The sequence below is a fragment of the Hyperoodon ampullatus genome (genome assembly GCF_949752795.1).
Source record: "Hyperoodon ampullatus genome assembly, chromosome: 7".
Lineage (NCBI taxonomy): Eukaryota > Metazoa > Chordata > Mammalia > Artiodactyla > Ziphiidae > Hyperoodon > Hyperoodon ampullatus.
Genome location: NC_136920.1, coordinates 85,273,827 through 85,293,253, shown reverse-complemented (window position 1 = coordinate 85,293,253; position 19,427 = coordinate 85,273,827).

The following is a 19,427-nucleotide window of genomic DNA, read 5'->3' as shown; positions in this document are numbered from 1 at the left end:
CTTCTCATTTTGCTTAACTTACTGTGTTTGGGGTCTCCATCGAAGACTGGAGGCTTCGTAGTTTCAGGCTGCAGGTTCGTAGTTCCTGTTGTTTTTGGTGACTGCCCCCAGTGGCTAAGGTTGGTTCAGTGGGTTGTGTAGGCTTCTTGCTGGAGGGGACTGGTGCCTGTGTTCTGGTGGATGAGGCTGGATCTTGTCTTTCTGGTGGGCAGGACTGCATCCGGTGGTGTGTTTTGGGGTGTCTGTGACCTTATTATTATTTTAGGCAGCCTCTCTGCTAATGGGTGGGGTTGTGTTCTTGTCTTGCTAGTTGTTTGGCATAGGGTGTCCTGCACTGTAGCTTGCTGGTCGTTGAGTGGAGCTGGGTCTTAGAGTTGAGATGGAAATCTCTGGGAGAGCTTTTGCCATTTGATATTACGTGGACCTGGGAGATCTCTGGTGGACCAGTGTCCTGAACTTGGCTCTCCATCCTCAGAGGCACAGGCCTGACACCTGGCTGGAGCACCAAGACCCTGTCGGCCACATGGCTCAGAAGAAAAGGCAGAAAGAAAGAAAGGAAGAAAGAAAGAAAGGAAGGAAGGGAAAGAAAGAAAGAATGAATGAAGAAAAAAATAAAATAAAAATAATAATTATTAAAAATTAAAAAAGTAAAAAGTAATAAAAAAAGAAAAAACCAAAAACGGACAGAGAACCCTAGAACAAATGGTAAAAGCAAAGGTATACAGACAAAATCACACACAGAAGCATAAACATACGCACTCACAAAAAGAGAAAAAGGGGGAAAAATATATATACATCGTTGGTCCCAAAGTCCCCTGCCTCAATTTTGGAATGACTCGTCTATTCAAGTATTCCACCGATGCAGTGTACATCAAGTTGATTGTGGAGATTTAATCCGCTGCTCCTGAGGCTGCGGGGAGAAATTTCCCTTTCTCTTCTTTGTTTGCACAGCTCTTTGGATTTTGCCCCGCCTCTGCGTGTAGGTCCCCAGAGGGCATCTGTTCTTCGCTCAGACAGGACAGGGTTAAAGGAGCCGCTGACTCGGGGGCTCTGGGCTCACTCAGGCCGGGGGGGAGGGAGGGGCACGGATGCAGGGCGAGCCTGCGGCGGCAGAGGCCAGCATGACTTTGCACCAGCCTGAGGCGCGCCGTGTGCTCTCCCGGAGAAGTTGTCCCTGGATCCCGGGACCCCGGCAGTGGCGGGCTGCACAGGCTCCCGGAAGGGAGGTGTGGAGAGTGACCTGTGCTTGCACACAGGCTTCCTGGTGGCGGCAGCAGCGGCCTTAGCGTCTCATGCCCGTCTCTGGGGTCCACGCTTTTAGCCGCGGCTCGCGCCCGTCTCTGGAGCTCATTTAGGCGCTGCTCTGAATCCCCTCTCCTCGCACACCCCGAAACAGTGGTCTCTTGCTTCTTCGGCAGGTCCAGACTTTCCCCCGGACTCCCTCCCGGCCAGCCGTGACTTACTAACCCCTTTAGGCTGTGTTCACGCCGCCAGCCCCAGTCCTCTCCCTGCGCTCCGACAGAGGTCCGAGCCTCAGCTCACAGCCTCACCCGCCCCGGCGGGTGAACAGACAAGCCTCTCGGGCTGGTGAGTGCCGGTCGGCACCGCTCCTCTGTGCGGGAATCTCTCCGCTTTGCCCTCCACACCCCTGTGGCTTCGCTCTCCTCCGCGGCTCCGAAGCTTCCCCCCTCCGCCACCCGCAGTCTCCGCCCGCGAAGGGGCTTCTAGTGTGTGGAAACCTTTCCTCCTTCACGGCTCCCTCCCACTGGTGCAGGTCCCGTCCCTATCCTTTTGTCTCTGTTTATTCTTTTTTCTTTTGCCCTACCCAGGTACGTGGGGAGTTTCTTGCCTTTTGGGAGGTCTGAGGTCTTCTGCCAGCGTTCAGTAGGTGTTCTGTAGGAGTTGTTCCACGTGTAGATGTATTTCTGATGTATTTGTGGGGAGGAACGCGATCTCCGCGTCTTACTCTTCCACCAATTTGAAGGTCTCTTCCCCTCCCATTTTTATAACTGTTCTGTGCATCAGTGTTCTTTTTCTTTTTAGGGTCCCTTTTTTTCTCTGAGCTAGCAAGGATTTTGCTTATTATATGCTATTTATAGTGAGAGCTTTAGCTCTGCTCTCAGTAACAAATTACACCTCACTTGCTCTTCTAAACAAGTGCGATGCTTCGGCAAAGGCCTTAATCGGAAGAAGAGAGAATTGAGATGCTGTTACTGTCCCTTCCTTCTCTTTCTCCCCTTTTATTGATGCCTCCCCCGCCTGGTCTCCGCCTGCTCCTGGAGCCCCAGGACCTTCATTTTAACACGTCTTCCAAAGAAGTAGCAGGGAAGCCCATCTGATCCGGAGAAAGTTGTTCCTGGTTCTGGAAGCAGCGATGCAAGAAGTAGCCAAACGGGCACAGAGCAAATCCGTTGAGAATCTCAAGAGGGAGGTATCTGACAGAATCATACTAACAATGACAGCATTTTGCTTCCTTCAGAAGCACTCCAAGTGCTTCACCCATATTAGCTAATCTCGTGTGGTGAGGAGGTGCGATTACGCCTAGCCAGGGGAAAGCAATCAGGCCACAGGAATTCCATTCGTCACAGTATTTATAGTGGCTTTTCCGTGTCTGATTCCCCACCCCTTCCTCTTTTTTTTTTTTTTTTTTGCGGTACGCGGGCCTCTCACCGCTGTGGCCTCTCCCATTGTGGAGCACAGGCTCCGGACGCGCAGGCTCAGTGGCTATGGCTCACAGGTGCAGCTGCTCCGCGGCATGTGGCATCTTCCCAGACCGGGGCACGAACCCGTGTCCCCTGCATCGGCAGGCGGACTCTCAACCACTGCGCCACCAGGGAAGCCCCTCCACCCCTTCCTCTAAAAGAGCCTCAGTATTGGTGAGAATGCATTTGTATCCTCACTCTTTAAAAACTAAACATTAGGGCTTCCCTGGTGGTGCAGTCGTTGAGAATCCTCCTGCCAATGGAGGGGACATAGGTTTGAGCCCTGGTCCGGGAAGATCCCACATGCCACGGAGAAACTAAGCCCATGTGCCACAACTACTGAGTCCACACGCCACAACTACTGAGGCTGCATGCCACAACTACCGAGGCCTGTGTGCCTAGAGCCCGTGTTCCACAACAAGAGAAGCCACCACAATGAGAAGCCCACACACCGCAATGAAGAGTAGCCCCCGCTCGCTGCAACTAGAGGAAGCCCGCGCGCAGCAACGAAGACCCAACGCAGCCAAAAATAAATAAAATTAATAAATTTATTAAAAAATAAAATAAAATAAAAACTAAACATGAGGGTTGAAGTAGAGGGTCTCTTTCGTCCCAATATACAATTTCGCATTTACAAAAACATCTCTCCCTACTGTATTTTCAGAGGTTTTACCATCTCTTCACCAATCACACCACAAGAGCAAGTGGAGCTTCGGACAGATGAGGCACACGGAACCACACAGAAGTTTCAAAAGTTGTGCAGAGATTTGACCCCCGAGAACTCTCAGAGCAAACGGCTGACCAGTTATCCTCTGCAGTGGTGACTGCTTCTGTCTGAAAAATGGAAGCAGTGGGATCCACTGGACGGCCTGTAGGTCCTTGAAAGTAGGGGCTGCAGAGCTGACCCGTCAGGGCGCCTTCAGCACAGTGCCTGGCACACCATAAGGCCTCCCTGAATATTCATTTACCTTCTCATTAATGAGTCTGCAGAGGGAAAGAATCAGACTAAAGATGAAGGATTCTAACTCTTCAACACGCGAAAATATGAACAGGGACAAAGTGGTCAGCAGAGCGTCCCCTTTACAGCCCTTCTATATCACGGGATTCCCAGGCCCCCAGTGCCCTTCTGACTCCCCAGAGCTGTGGTGCCCTGACAAAGCTTCTGTTTTCCAGGGAAGAGCTGGTTTTCCCATTGTCCCATTCCTTGTTTATTTAATAAAGATTTGGAAGTGAGAGTAAAAGCAGGTGAAAATTATGTGTTTGAGCATCAGACACACCTGAGTTCCATTCTTGGCTCTGTCACTTATTAGATGTGTCATCTCAGGAAAATCGTTTAATAACTCAGAGCCTGTTCTTTATCTGCAAAACGATGACAGCACAGACCACCTCCAAAGAGTGCTGTGCAGAGACTGGGGACATGGGGGGTCCCCTGCTCATCATGGTCACTCAGGGACTCAGGCTGAGGTTGCCGGGTGGCTGAACCAAAAGGGGAAGAGAGCTCCCAAGGGTCTCTCGTTAGCATTTTAAATGGGTAACAGGCCCACTTACATCGGATGGGCTAGGACCAGTCACACGGTGCCACCTACCCACCCACTAAGGGTCTGGGAAGTACAATCCCCACGGGTGCCAGGAAAGCTGAGAGCCAGAAACATTTGGCAACTAGCGCAACGTGTAAAGTAGCTGGCGCTATGATGGCTGTGCTCTAAGGGCCGCATCCAGGCTCGCTATATTTTAGTTTGGATCTGTTATATATAAAATGTTGTTTATGTACTATTTTAGTATATTCAGGAGTGTCCATGGCTGATAATTTATTGACGTATTATGTTCTCCCTTTCAGAAGTACCCATAGTTGAAGAGAAGATTCGTGGAGATGTGATATTAAGTCTTGAGGAATGAATCTCACCAGGAGCTCAGAGGGTGGAAGGATTCAGGCTTCCAGAGGAGGCAGCATCTGGCCTGGTTTGGGCGTGTGGGTAGCATCTCAGACACAAGGAACCAAGGGCGACCTCAGCATGGGGCACTGAGCACCGAGTTCTCTGCTTCGGGCCTGGGAATTTATCTGCCACTTGCTCATTTGTTTATTCATGGACTGTTTACTGAATGCTCATATGTGCCGGGCACCGGGGCTGTGGCCCTGAGGACAACAGACACTGCCTTCAGACGCTGCATTTTAGGGGTGAAGACACGTGAAGCACAAGTAGGTGGTGGTAACTGCAGAGCCAAGGGTGTCGGACGTGCCGGGGTGCACAGGGTGGGAGGGTGTAGCTGCTTTATCTGGGGTGGTCAGAGAAGGAACTGAGGGCCTTGGGGATCTGGGTGAAGAGCATCCCTGACAGAGGGGCTGCAGGACCAGGGAAGAGTGCCACGGTGGAAAGAACAGGATCTGGGAGTATCGGAGCTTCGTCGGTTCTGCTACTGATTTGCGCTGGTTCTTGGACCCAGTGACAAAGCAACGTGATTGTGAGGATGGGCTAGGAGCTGGACCACGTGGATGTGAATCCCAGCTCTGCCACTTACGACTAGATGAGCTGGCAAGTTACTTAACCTTCCCAAGCTTCCATTTCGCCACCTGAAAATATGGGGGAAACCCTCGTCCTCCATGCCCTCTTTGGGAGGATTAAATGAGTTAATTCATACAGAGCACCGAAACCAGGGCCGGACCTGCTGTGAGCCCAAGCTGACGGCAGCTATTTCTATGAGAGCAAGTTGTTTCCCCTCTATGGGGTGCAGTACTGTCATCCCAGATTGTGAGCTTCGGAGAGGTGGTCTCTTTAAGTGCTCAACCCAGAGATTCTTGGAAATCTGATGCTAATTTACATGTTATTTTATGGACCATTTCATATCATTTGTTAACTGCTTTTTCTTTTACGGTCTGCCCCCATCACAGTCCTCCTGCAGCATTTAGCTTCTTTCCAGTGATGTTGAGTAAGGGGTCCTTCACTTGTCTTTGCTAGAATTCCACTCCTCTCTGCCTCACTGGTGGGCTTTATTCCTTCCGGGATCTTTACACAGCACTCAGTACACTTTGTTGATTAAAAACATTCTCTCTATTAATTTCAATACACTGGCAAGGGATCTCTGTAGCAGAAACTTTAAAAAATGAAATTTCAGGCCTGTTTTCTGTTTGGAGACCAAGTGTCTGGGTCCACAAAGTCACAGACACTCATGGATGGCCCTCCCTGCAACATTGTCCTGGATGCCAACAAAGCTTCGTATGGCCCACCTGACTACTGCCCTGGCCACGGCGCCCGATAGAGTGGGACACTTGAAAATCCCTCTGGCCTCTCCAGAACTCAGGGTGCACTGCGATCCTCAATGCTGGGGACCAGCTGGGGCTCATATTGGATGGACAGGGGTTTTAGAATGAAAACTGAAACCAGGGATCTGATATCTCTGGGTACCAGAGACACCAGACTTCACTTCCCCAGCTGGGTGGTCAATTCCATAAGGACCCTGGTGAGGAGGGACCGGAAAGCCTGGACGGGAGTGCCAGTGCCACCATTTATGAACTCTGTGACCTGAGTCTCACGTTTCTTATCTATAAAATGTAGGTCTGCATCTTTGTTTTGATGAATAAATGACAATATGTGGCTTTATAAATTCTTTACTTATTATCCTGCATAAATAATGAATGTGCATATTTATCTTGCTACATAAATATACGGCGGCTCTTCAGTTTTAGATCCTGACAAGTCCACAACCTACTGAGTCTATTGTATTTCTTGGTCAGGTTGGAAGCAGAGAGAACAGTGCCTGGAGAGGGCTCTGGGTCCAGGTAAACCCAGCAGAGGGTGGACCTTGTAAGGGTGTCTCCGCCTTCTCCTTCATCCTGGGGATTACGTATTTATCAACTAGTGAGTGCAGATTCATGCACCTGTAAATAAATCATGCTCTTAGCGATTCTCCCTTGCCCAGAGCATGTGGAACCTGACACCCGGGAAGGGACATCTGGACCCAGCCTGAAGCCCCCGTCTGGTTCCGCGTCCTCACCTGGCTCCTTTCCTGCCACCTGTCACTCACACGCGCCCGCTCAGCCTGCAGGCTGCCTTGGCCGCCTCTGCTCTGGCTGCCCCTCGGCCCACATCAGCTTGCAGACCGTCTAGAATCTCCCCATGCCCCTCCCCATCCTGCCCACTAAGACGCTGTCCAGCACAGGGCTTGTCCTTTTCATTCCTAAGTCCTGAGCCCACCTGGTCCCACAGTATGGCTTTAACTTATGTTGGGCGGACACATGGAAGGTCGAAGAAGCTGAGAGGAGAGAGAATGAATGACTTCCTTCCAGGCCTCCCGGCAAAGCAGCTTCGCAGCCAGAACCCAAACCGAGAATCCGGTTCCTACCTGGAGCTTTCCATCGAGTCAGGCTAGCTGGGCCCTGGCTGTGCTTCTGGGACGGGGAAGCCGCGTTTGGCGGGGCCGCGGCGACATCTCCTTTGGGATCGCCCTCCGCCCGCAGGGGCGCCACCTGCCCGCCACGGGGACGTTGCCCTCGCGCGCAGCTGGGACCGCACTCCCTGCTTGTGGCTGAGACAACAGCGCCACCTGCTGGCCTTGAGGCCCCGGCCGCGGCCTGACTCCGGAGGTCTCGGGCGCCCTCTGGCGGGCATTCAGAAGATGCAGCGCAAAAGTGGCCTGGTTACCCCCAGGGCGCCGAGAACCATGATGTCCCTGGGGCCTTTTCCACCTTTGATGTTTGAGCCATACTGTGGGCCCGCACTGGAACCAAGACTAGAAAGCAAGGCTTTATAGCAACTTAGGATGCAGACGATCAGAGCCGTATGATGGAACAAGTTTCCAGGCACAGATGACATGGCATGCTCCCGGGTGACAGAGGTCCACACAGCTCCCCCAAGTGGCACATACAGCCGTGGAAAAGGCGGTGGTGGTGAGAAAGAATTGTGGAGGAATTGGGAAGTAAAAAGAAGTGGAGGGAAAGGAAGGGGTGCTATTCTGACCTCCACACCTCTCCTCCAGGACTGAAGTCACCGACGAGGCCATTTGCGAAGAACAGGCCACCTCTCCCCAGGAGGAGGCCTGCAGCATTTCCAGTTACCCTCGTCTGAGCCCTTCAGGAACACCCCGGCCCTGAGTGTCCCCCCGTCGCTGTCCTGTTACTGCCCATCATTGTTGGCTCTGCTGGAGCTCAGCCGCCCTCGGCTCCTGTGTCAGCCATGTAAGAATCTCAGAGGCTTGGGAACGTGAGCCCAGCTTGAAATATACTTCCCTGAGGGGCTTATTTTGTTTTGGGACAAGTCTCATGCCAGTCTGTCCTGCCAAGAAATGATTGGTGTTGAACCGTTGGTTTCCATTGCTGTCAAACACAATCTTACACGGAGAGTAAGGGGGCAGTCACCCTGGAGGGCCAGCTGGGAAAGAAGGCTTCTGACTGGCTGGGACTTTCTTAGAAGCCCCTGGAGAATTGTTTTTTTAAAGGAACATCTAGAATGGCTGATGTCCAATGAACAGGACACTTTTCCAGTGGGTCCCGTCCATCTCAAGTGGCTGCAGTCAGATTCCACAGGTGTCCAGGGAGAAGGGCGAACAGAGGCCCAGAGCCCCAGCTTAGCTTTGGGCACAGGCTTGGATTTCCTCTATTCCAAATGCAGACAGTCCTGCAGGGTCCCGCCTAGCACACAAAGGTCGGGAAGAATGCAGAAGCAATGTCCCAGTGTTTGGGCAGGTCTTAGGCTACTGAAGGGAGTCTGGACAACATTGGTAGAGAAGCTTGCTTTCCAGTCTTGCCTCTTAAGACACCTGAAGGTGTGAGGAGGGGAAATTTGACGCTGCTGGCCTTGTTCTCATGTTTGTTTTGTTTTTCATCCTCATAAAACTTATTTGAATGCAAAACCAGTAGAAAATTGATAGCTCAGAATCTGTTCAGATGAATCGTCCCGTCAGAGCCTGTTTTAGGAAGAGCTGACGGTTGGTTAGAAGTCAAAGACACTGACTTTGTGAGTGTTCACTGCATTCGTTCTCCCTCCCTGGGCCTCAGTTTCCTACTCTGTACAGTTGGGGGTTGACTGACTTTCAAGGACCTCTACAGTTCTGATGCTCTTTGGTTCTTTAAAATGAAGCCTCATATCATCCTGTGGTTGGCTACCCATCATATTATCATGCATAATGGTCCTTACTTTACCAAGGAATGTTCATCTGCTCATGCATTTCCCCACCCATTCATTCAGCAGTGAGTGCCTGCAACGTTCTGGCACTGCTGTGGGCACCAAGGACAAGCTGGGAATGAAGCGAGGTCCTGGCTCGCCTGGAGCTTGCAGTTTTGTGCGGGTCAGAGACACACAATAAAAAAATCTAAAACTGTGTAGCATCGTGTACTGTCCTACAGCGTGAGATAATGTAATGACAGTCAGCTGGTAATAAGTGCTAGGAAGACAAAATGGACAGGGGTCGTGGGATGAGGAAAGCTGTTTTCTAGACAGCGTGATCAGGAAAGTCCTCTCTGAGAAGAGAAGGTGGCATTTGGCAAGAGAAGATGGATGAGGGCATGAGCACTGGACGTCCGGGCAGGCATGCGGGCAGGAGGGCTGCACAGAGGCCTGATGCGAGCCTGCTAGGCCTGGCGGGGGGAGATAAGGAGGCCGCGCGTGGGAAAGGAGGCTGCATCCCTGGATCCCATCTTGGGTTTTGATGCCAAGTGTGATGGATGCCATTGGAGCTGGTATGTTCTTGAGTCAGTGTTGTGAGCATGCCTCCCGGCACTGGGGGCACCGAGAAGTAAACTACAGTCTCTGCGTGCAAGGGCCTGGAAGGCGCCCGGGTGCCCACATGTGGCGATAGCGGGCGGTGGCAGGAACTGTGTGTGGGATGGAAGCAGCGGTGCATGCTCCCGCCCTGGAGGAGCTCCTCCTGGGGCCTGGCGGCTGGGCGCTCCGTGCTGTGCCCAGCAGGAGGCATGGCCCGGACCGCCGAGAGAAGCGGCTCGAGCAGCATCTGGAAGGAGTCAGTGGGTCAGAGGCAGGAGTGGGAGGGACCCATGTGGGCAATGGCTGGGCTGCCCCAGCAGTTCTCACGGCACAGGCGGCGGAGTGAGTGAGTGAGTGAGCAGGCTGGCCGAGGAGGCCAGGGCCCGCCCGCACTCCTCCTCCCTGAGCTGCACGGGAAGGAGCAGATCCTCGCCCAGCAGGTCATCACGACCGAGCGGCCGGGCCCTGCTGCCCTCTCTTGCGCACAAGAGGTGCATGGTCCCCCTTGAGGCCTTGGTCCCTCCAAGTGCTGAAAGGGATGGTTCCTCATAGGCCACCAGGCCCCACCTGCCCTGCGGGTGAAGCCATCGCCCCCAGGGGCCCAGCTAAGGAAGGATGGCAGCTCAGCGTGGCCGCGAGCCCACGTCTTTTGTCGTGTGACCGGCTGCTCTCTGCATTCTGACTGAGCCCTCCAGATGCTCAAGGGCCTCCCGACCAGGGACCGCCTTTCTGCGAACCAGTGTGATTGTCCAAAAGTGACCCTGTCTGCACCTAGGCCTGTGTTTCCCCGTGTCTGCTTCTGGGCGGGAAGAGTTGCAGGACCCCAACTTACTGGGCACAGATTGGAGCCCAGGGCCTCCGGCCGTCTGTCCGCTGAGAGCTGGGATATGCAACACTCCCGGGGCCAGCCGCCTTGAGCCGGGGCTGCCAGCAGCACGCCGGTGCCTGCCCGCTGCCACCAGCCATGAGATAATGTCTCTCCATTTTGGGACTGTGACATAGTTACATCAGACCTCAATGGCCAGTGCGCACATTCCAGACCTGAGACCAGGGTGGCAGCAGAGAAACCTGAGCTGTGAGGAGACATTCTTAGGCTCAAAAATCACAAACCCGAGAGGGAAAGGCACTTGATCAGAAAACAACACCATTCAGGTTATTTTAATGCCCTGTTTGTGCTGCCCTTTAAGTGGAGCCCCTTCTGTGGCGGGACTTTGGTGCCAAGTGACCCTGGGGCAGATGACTTTCACTTGTTGTTAACTGAAGAACAAGGTCACGTCTGGCTTGGTGCGCTCCCTGAGCTGTGGTTCCGTCTGCGTTTTCCGTGCACATGCCTTGCTCTCAGACGGCGGCACAGACCAGGTTCTGGGGCTCAGTGGCAGCTGGCCTGGTGTGAGCACACGGAGAACTCTCTTCCCTTCCCCAAGACAACTCCTGAAACTTCTCCCCTTTTCAAGCACTGTGGTGTTGAACGCCATCTGGACAAGTTCTCTGACCACCTGAACTTGCAACCAAGGGGTAGGGATGATTGTCACCTACTCGGAGAGCCCAGCACCAGTCCCTCAGACGGTCAGTCCATTCATGAATTAAGCACTGTTTATGTCCCTGCTGAGTTCTGAGCATTTGCTACGTGCAACGGAGAGTACAAAGCCACAAACAACATAGGCCGTACTCGCAAGAAGTACATAATGAAAGTGCAAAAGACAAGACTTGTACTCAGTCAGAAACCAATGGTCCAGAATCAACTAGTATGGCACCGATGAAAATGGCAAGAGGAAGGAAGAGAAGAGAGACTTTTCCGGTGGACACTTGGCCTGAGCGAATGCTGGGAGGTAGGAAGGAGAATCACCATAGCAACAAGTCACCCTGAGCCTTGTCTCTTAAGACTGAAGGAAGAAGGCCTTTCCCCAGGACAGTGGGAGTGTCTGCCTTCAGGCTGACAGTAATACTGGATGAGAGAGCTTGGTTTATAAACTTCTGAAACTTTAGAGGGTTGACACCCTGCCCAGAGCAACGGGGAACAGCTTTGTTTAATGGAGTTCCAGGAGATGTTAGCTCTGGACCCAATAAATGGACACTTGGATGAGCTTTTCACGGAAACGTGGATGGCCTTAGGTTCTGGTCTGCACGCTGAGGATGACACCAGTGGGGGCAGTGGAAATATCCCTGAACTGGAAGTTGGGGGACTCGGGTTCTAGTCTTGGCTTCGGCAATGAAAATGACAAACATTTATTACACATTGTATGCTAGAGCTTGTACTAAGGATACTAAATATAACCCCTTCTCCCGCCTGTTCTCTGTGAGGAGAGTTCCATGTTATTCCCATTTAATGAATGAAAAAACTAAGGCACCGAGATTTTAAATCACCTACTGAAGAACACAGAGCTAATCAGCGGTAGAGCTGGGATTCACACTTGGTTGTCTGTTGGCAGAACTATTTCTTAATCCCTGTGCTGCTGCCTCTTGAGAAAATGGGTGACTGATCTTGGGCAAAAGTTCCTTTTTCATTAAAATGAAGACACTAATAACTCCCCCAAATTACCTTAAAAAGTGATTGTCAAGATCTAAATGAAATATTGGATATGAAATACTTCATAATTTAGAAAGTCCTATACATGTGTAAAGTACTACATTCCTCAGAGGAATGAGGAAAAGATAAAATGGAAGCAGAGCTGATGGAAAAGACTCTAGGAAAATGAAAACCAAAAGTGTGTACTTCGATTATCAACCCGAGACAGGCTAATGGGAGATGAACAGGTCCTTGGACTCCATGGAAGTCTGGGGGTGTGGCTTATTCCTCAAAGCTGCATGGTAGCCTGAATCCATGTGATTTTGGCAGGCTTAAAGAGGGAGAATGGAGGATAGGGACTTTTATTTTAGGAGCCCAGAGAAAGTCAAGACAGTCCTTCAGAGTCAAAGCTACCTTCTTTCCTCCCTCACTTTTTTTTTTTTTAAAAAAAACAAAGTTTTATTTAGAAAGGCTAAAATGATTGTATGCTAATTTAACAGGTAGGTTGTATAAGAAAATTCCATTTTTGATATCCTTCCAGAGTCCTCCCTCACTTTTATCATGCTTCGCTCCTTCCTTCTTTCCTCAAACTGAGACCCAAATGAAGTGGAAGAAAATCTCTACTGAGATAAGAGACAAGATGAAATATAATCATTCATTCGTTTGGATGACAAACATTCAGAGAGCCTCATCACTGTTCCAGAAACTGGCCAGGAACTGGAAGGCACCGTCTTTGCTCTCTAACTGATGTGACAGAGCTGGACAGGGTTTCATCCAATATCCAGCCCATCCTCTGTATGGAAAGAAAGAAAGAAAAGTCCAGGGAAGTGAAGAGGTTTGTTCAAGGTCACCGTGCCCAGGCAAATAAATGTGTGTTCCTCCCCATTTCAGTCATTCCCTTCTGGGTGGATTTGGGGTGAGGGAGGGGGAATTTGTTCACAATCCATATACTGCCCTGTGACAACAATTCCAAAGAATGCCGGGTGGTTTTTTTAAAGCTCATCTTTGAAATGGTTCTTTCTCTGCCTGTATATGCCTGAAGAGTTAAATAGGAACAATCTATATAGGGGTCTCATGGACTATTGATCACCTGCTTTCCCGTGTCAAGGAGTGCTTCCTTGTAAGACTGAGGTCAGCACCCACGTACGGAGTTGTGTGCTCCTATGAGATGAAACGGTCAGTTTCGGCCATTGAACACCTAACCAGCCTCCGTGGAGCTGACTCTCCGCTCCTCTCCCTCTTACCTTCCCTTCTCACGTGCTGGTGGCCGAATCTCCCCCACTGACTGCAAGATAATTCACATCCTCTGGTGTTACTGCTCCCTCCCACTTCAGCTCAGCATTATAAACAAGACAAAATGTAATCAAAAGGTAAAAAAGACAAACCAAAACACCTTTCACCAGGGGCTGGGTTGGGGACTAGAGAGTACATCTGTCATTGGGGGAAAACAACACCCCTTTTTAGTCCAGAATTCATCAGATTCCTCCTATGGTGATAGAGAGGTCCTTTCACCCTGGCAACCAGGAGGCTCCAGCTGGGCATGTGCTTCTGAGATGGGTCCTGGCTAAGGGCCGCCAGTCTGGGGCCTGCTTCTGGGGACGTCGGCACCTCCGATGAGATGGTCAGCCTGAGAGGCATGGGCGGCGGGGCCCGGTGTTACTGCTGCAGCTATGAAACCCACTCAGACAGCCTCCTCCCATACTGATCTGAGAAGCTGGCAGATCTTTACAGCGGGGTTGCTGACAGATGTCTAAGGCTTCACCTCTGCTCAGTGGAAGGTTCCTGCTGTCATCTGGCTTTTAAGGGGGGTTTCAGGGGTGTGGTTCCATTGTGGGTAGGAAGATGGAGAGAAAATTGCCAGATGGCGTTGAGGATTCCAAGCTTACCAGAAGAGAAAGAAAGACATTACTCACTGACACAAGAAGGCTGCCAACTCCACTTACAGAGCAAGTCTTTGTGTGCAGGCAAAGTCTGTTCCGAGCCCGTGTGAGAGGATGAAGGAACCAGCCATGGCCTCTGAGAATTTGTGAGACGACAGAATATTTAAGGGGAAACTAGGGAGATGCCACGGTGTAGTAGTTGGAGAAATCACAGTACACAAGACAATCTGCCCCCAAGGGCTCTACAGCCGCTGGAGAGGACAGACGGGCACGTCCTCAGGGGCAGGTCAGGACAGACCTACTCCAGGTGCAGCTCCACGAGCACAGCTGGATACAGTCCAAGCAAGATCTGCTGAGCCCAGCCAATTCAAGGGAAACTTCTGTTTCATTACGTTTCATTTCTTAAAAAGGAACTTCTTCATTACACATTGCTTCTCAGGGCAGCAGGTAAAAGGCACACAGAACTATGAACAGATACAATCAGCAACCACTTCTGCTTTTACATGGCATCCTTCCCACTTGAGCATTAATTATTTGGCATTTTTCTCCCTGGTTTTCAGAAAGTTTTCTCTAGGAGGTTGAACTTACAGAGATGATTTAAGGGAGAGGAAAACTTCAGCAGTATCTCCAGAGGCTGTTTTGCATTTTCTAATGTCTGAAAGTTTTACAACAGGTTTTCCATGGAAAACTCAACAAGTCACTAAACTCTCTGAGTCTCAGAACCCAGACTTAAAGTCAGGGGAAGAGATTCCCATGGCTAACCTTTCTAGTCTTGTGTCCTGTCAGCTTGGACTGCCGTAACAAAATCCCACAGGCTGGGTGGCTTCAACAGAGATTTATTTCTCATGGTTCTGGAGGCTGAGAAGTCCAAGATCAAGATGCTGGCAAGGTAGGTTTCATCCTGAGGCCATTTCTCTTGGTTTGTAGGTGGCCACCTTCTCACTGGGGGCCCACGTGACCTCTTCATGTGCGTGAGGAGACGAAGCTCTGGTGTCTCTTCCTCTTCATGCAAGGGCACTAATTTCATCATGGGGGCTTCCACCCTCATGACCTCATCAAAACCTAACTACCTCCCTCTGGCTCACCTCCTGATACCATCACACTGGGGGCTAGGGCTTCAACATAAAAATTCTGCAGTGGGAGGGACACAAGCATTTTGTCTACAACATTGTGTGAATAGTTTGGACCATGTAAAGCATTTATGAAAATGTTTAATCTTAGGGTCGATGGTTATTCTGATTTCACAGAAGGGAATACTAGGGCAATCTTCCTCATAGAATATCAAATATGGAGTCAAGTATATGAAATATCATACATTTAAAGTTTACCTGCTATCTTAAGTTGATGTCCATATTAATTTATCATAGAGACAATTAGACTAGTGGGACAGCCAAGTCAACCCACAAAGACTGGTAAGCTGATACAGGAGGAAAATTTAAGGAATAAAGAGAGAGCAATTTTTGAGTTGCATAAGAAAGGAAAAATGACAGAGCTATGAAGTCTTTATAAAAATTTTTCTTCCTGTTATTATTTACTTAGTTTGGTTTTTTAAGAAAAGGGTTTCAGAAATAAACACAGGAAAGGATTGGGTGAAGCAAACTATTGGTCCAAGGCTGCCTTCTATGAACAAGACTAGATGAGGAAAATTTCTATCATTTGGGAAACATCTACAGAAATCCTAATCTTATATAGATCTCAGGTCACTCCACTCCAGCAGTGGGCATTCTCCACATCCCAAACCTCAGGATGCGGAGCCTGCTGAAACACAAGCTCTCACTCACCTCAATCCTCTCCAGACTGCTAGAAGGAGGTGCACAGCCCTGCTCTTCAAGCACTGAGGCCACGAGTATTACTGCCGTCTCCACACATGCATACTTATCTCCCCTCTTATCTGTCCAGACAAGCTCTCGCCTTGTAAGCAAATGCTGTATGCCACTCACAAGCCCATGTCTGTGCAAGGCACACACCTGTACATGGGGGCAAATTCTGTTTCAAACATTCAAACAACAGCTTCTATCTCATCCAAACAGATCGTTGCAAAGGAAACTTTCTGGGTCCTCACCCATATGCAGGATATACAAAGCTGTCTGGAAGGGATCTGGTATTAATTACCTAGCGCTCTACACTGGAATAAGTGCTTAATCCCAAGGAGGTTTACACTGGAGACTGACCAACCTGCCCCGGGCTGGATACACAACCAATCTTGGCTCCAGAGACTATTCCACATCATGTGTTGTGCAAATGTGCACTGGCACAGGAATGGACTTCGTTCCACAGCAGATGGGATCCTTCTTCCGTGGGCCGACTCTAACATAATATATGACCCAAGCACTACATTGTCTAGAGCTTCCTACTTTTCACGAAATGCATCACTGTTTTAATTCTCAGACTGAACTTCTTCCTCCTTTACCTGCACTTGCCCTCTTTCAAGTCATGGTCTGGAGGCTCCTTCTGGGGCCCAGAAAGAGCAGGCGACTTTCATGTTGACCTGCAGCTAATTTGGATGTCTTAGATTCCTAAGGTTTCATTCTGATGGCAGCTGTCCAGTTTTGATCTGTGTTTGGGCAAATAGTTGCAGCAGTAAACTTGGTGGGGAAGATAGCAAACACCTGTGAGAGTGAAGAGGCATTTATGCTAGGCTTCCTTTTCTTCATGGTTATTACTGTGTCTTTGAAGAGTTTTCCTTGCCGTATCTTAGACATGACTTAAACTATTAGAGAAGGTGTGAAATAGAGAATTTTGGATCTGGGACCAAAGGATTTCCAGAAAGCAACTGGGAGAGAAAGTTGTCTTTCTCCTCATGGAAACTGCATTCCTTACAAATTTGTGTCTGGGGAAGGAAGAAATAGAGAATATTTCTTGCAGGCAGATTTTTGTTTTGTCTTCTGATCCCAGTGAGGTAAAGAGTAGGTGAAGGTGGGGGACTTGGAAAGTAAACAGGGCACGCTGGGTGTTTTTATGGCTGGATCATTTTAGAAACCATTTTCAAATCAGGACCAATTTTCTTTAAAAAGCGTATAGTTTTAGAACCTTATGGCCTACTTACTTAGATGGCAAACAGCACTCTTATAAAACTGTGTGGGTTTTGGCAATAGAAAAATGAACTTCTTTCATTTGATATTTGCTTTAGAATAAAGATATAAGGTCCTAAAAAGGAAAACCTGGCTCCGCCTCATCCCCTTCTCCATCTTCTGTCCCCAGCAAATTCTTCTTTCATTCAACCTGTTCACATACTTTACCTCCTAAGAGTTGATAAGCATAATAGTCTTTAATTAAACGAGCTTCAGTATTTATTTTGCACTAGGTAGATAAAAGGGTTGAGAAGGCACCGGGATATAACGGGAGTAGAACAGATACAACGTTCGTTGCCCTTGAAGAATTATAACCTCTTGCTGAAGACCCCACACGTGTGCACAAGGACCTGAGAGGCAGCGTGTTGATAGATAACTCTGAGTGGCACCATCAGATAAAGCTTTAAGGAGAAGGTTGAACTTGAATGGCTCTGACAGATAGAGGGTGCCCACCCACGCACAGCTGGAGGAAGGAAGGGAATCTACCTGGAGAGAGAACATGGGCCAAAGGACAGAGCAGGAGAGAGCAGAACACAAGCCCCTAGACTTCTGTGAAACTATCTCATCCAACTTCCTGGCTAAACCAACTCCATAATACATTCTGTCCCCAAGTAAAAGTCCTACTGCCAACCAAGCCCGCATGATTCTCCTAGAGACACATGAAGCCTTAATGAACGGTGCCCTCACTGTTCTTAAAAGAATCTGGTTTGCCATCACTTTGTTGAATTTGGACTCCATGTATTTGTAAAGGATATAAACTCTAAAGAAAGGGCTGGTTTTTCCTTAATAAGGTCTGTCCTCCTTAATGGCAAGATATGAAATGAAATGCAGACATTTTGCTAAATCATGGTAAATCTTTCTGACAGCTACAGGGGCAGAATGATTCTTTATCAAGCGGCACAGGCAAAAGGGCTGATGCCCCGAGCTTACAGATCACCACACAACGCTACACCCAGCACAGAGAAGTCATAGCTTCTGTGGTCATGATAGTGCCTTTATCTGCAACCTTAGACTTTTGTGTTTATCTGTCTTGGTCTTTATCCCCCATTGATTAATCCAAGTGTCTGGAAGTAAGTATGACCCACTCTCCATTGGTCATAATAATATAGTGCAACAGTAACAGGGAACATATGGGGAAGAAAAAAAAGTCGAAGTGTGCACATGACCACATGTAAAATAAACAACAAGGATTTCCTGTATAGCACAGGGAACTATATTAAATATCTTGTAACAAACTATAATGAAAATAATCGAAACATAAAAAATGGATATACACATATATACGTATAACTAAATCACTTTGCTGTACACTTGAAACTAACACAACATTGTAAATCAACTACACTTCAATTGAGAAAAAGTCAAAGTGTGGATTATTTATACATAAGCCGCAGATTTACCTCCTTAACCGTTATGACACTTTAATACTAAAATTAGCTTGCATTTCCTAAACGAACATTGGTGAGAAAGAGGCCTATCTGGGATTAAAATGAGTAGATAATGTCACTTAGGAAATGTTTGCTAAGTTTGGATCTTGATTCTATCACTTTTCTTTCATTCCCCTCCAGCCCTCCACACCCAGAAACAGTGTGCCAGTGGCCCCTAGAGAAGCAAGCGCCTGTGGGTGAGGTCTGCAGTATCAAGATGTGTGGGGAAACCAGACTCTGTCCTGCTGGTGAAGACATCAAAGCCAGGAGTAGTTCTCTGTATCCTATCACTTGCTTGTGTGCACTTCCAGAAAAACCGAGTTCACAGGTACTTTCAGACCAGAGACAGGTGGGAGTGCACGGGACGCGGCAGGAGGGCTCAGCGAATCTGAGAAGAGCGCAGCGCACGTGCCACGGGGGCTGCTGGCGCCCGAACTTCCTCCACCGCTTCGTGCTGCCTCTGCTTCAACCCCGCTGCTCCTGGCTCACGGCAGGGAAACGTTATGATGATTTTCACTTGTTTCTTGCTTGACACATTCTTCCGGGTTCGTGTTTTCCTGCCTGTTTTTAAGAAAACCAGACCCTGCCGTCTCTGCACTACGAAGTAGCAGACCAGTCTCGGTGCGGGAGGGGCGTTTGGGGTAGCCGCCCCTCACGGGCTCTCTCCCGAGCAGCAGTGGCCTCCTCACCCTTTACGCCACAGAGGAGCGACGGAGGCTTGCTGGCTGGAAACCTTTCCGCCTTCGGCGCTTTGTTCTCTGGCCCGCCAAGGCAGGGCAAGCAAGCGCTGCCCTGTGACGTCTGGCTCTCCCGGTGGAAAGGGGACAGAGGAGCCGCGTTACAGCGGAGCCCGCCCAGCGGGGCTTCAATGAGCGCAGCATCATGCTTTCCCTTCCCCCGCGTTACGGCTCCTTCCCGGCTCCTGCTCCCGTCTGCAGCCCGCAGGGCTGGCTAGCCCTCCCGTCCTCACCCTCAGAAAGCGCATCTCCCTGCAGCGCGCAGGACGGCGAGGAGCAACAGCAGGCTCCCGGGTCGCGGCGGTGGGGGCCGGCCAGAGCGCGGCCGCCGGGGGTCCGGAGCCAGGCTGCTCCAAGGCTCCCCAGGAGCTGAGGAGGGGCCAGTAATGGCACCGCTGCGTCCCAGCAG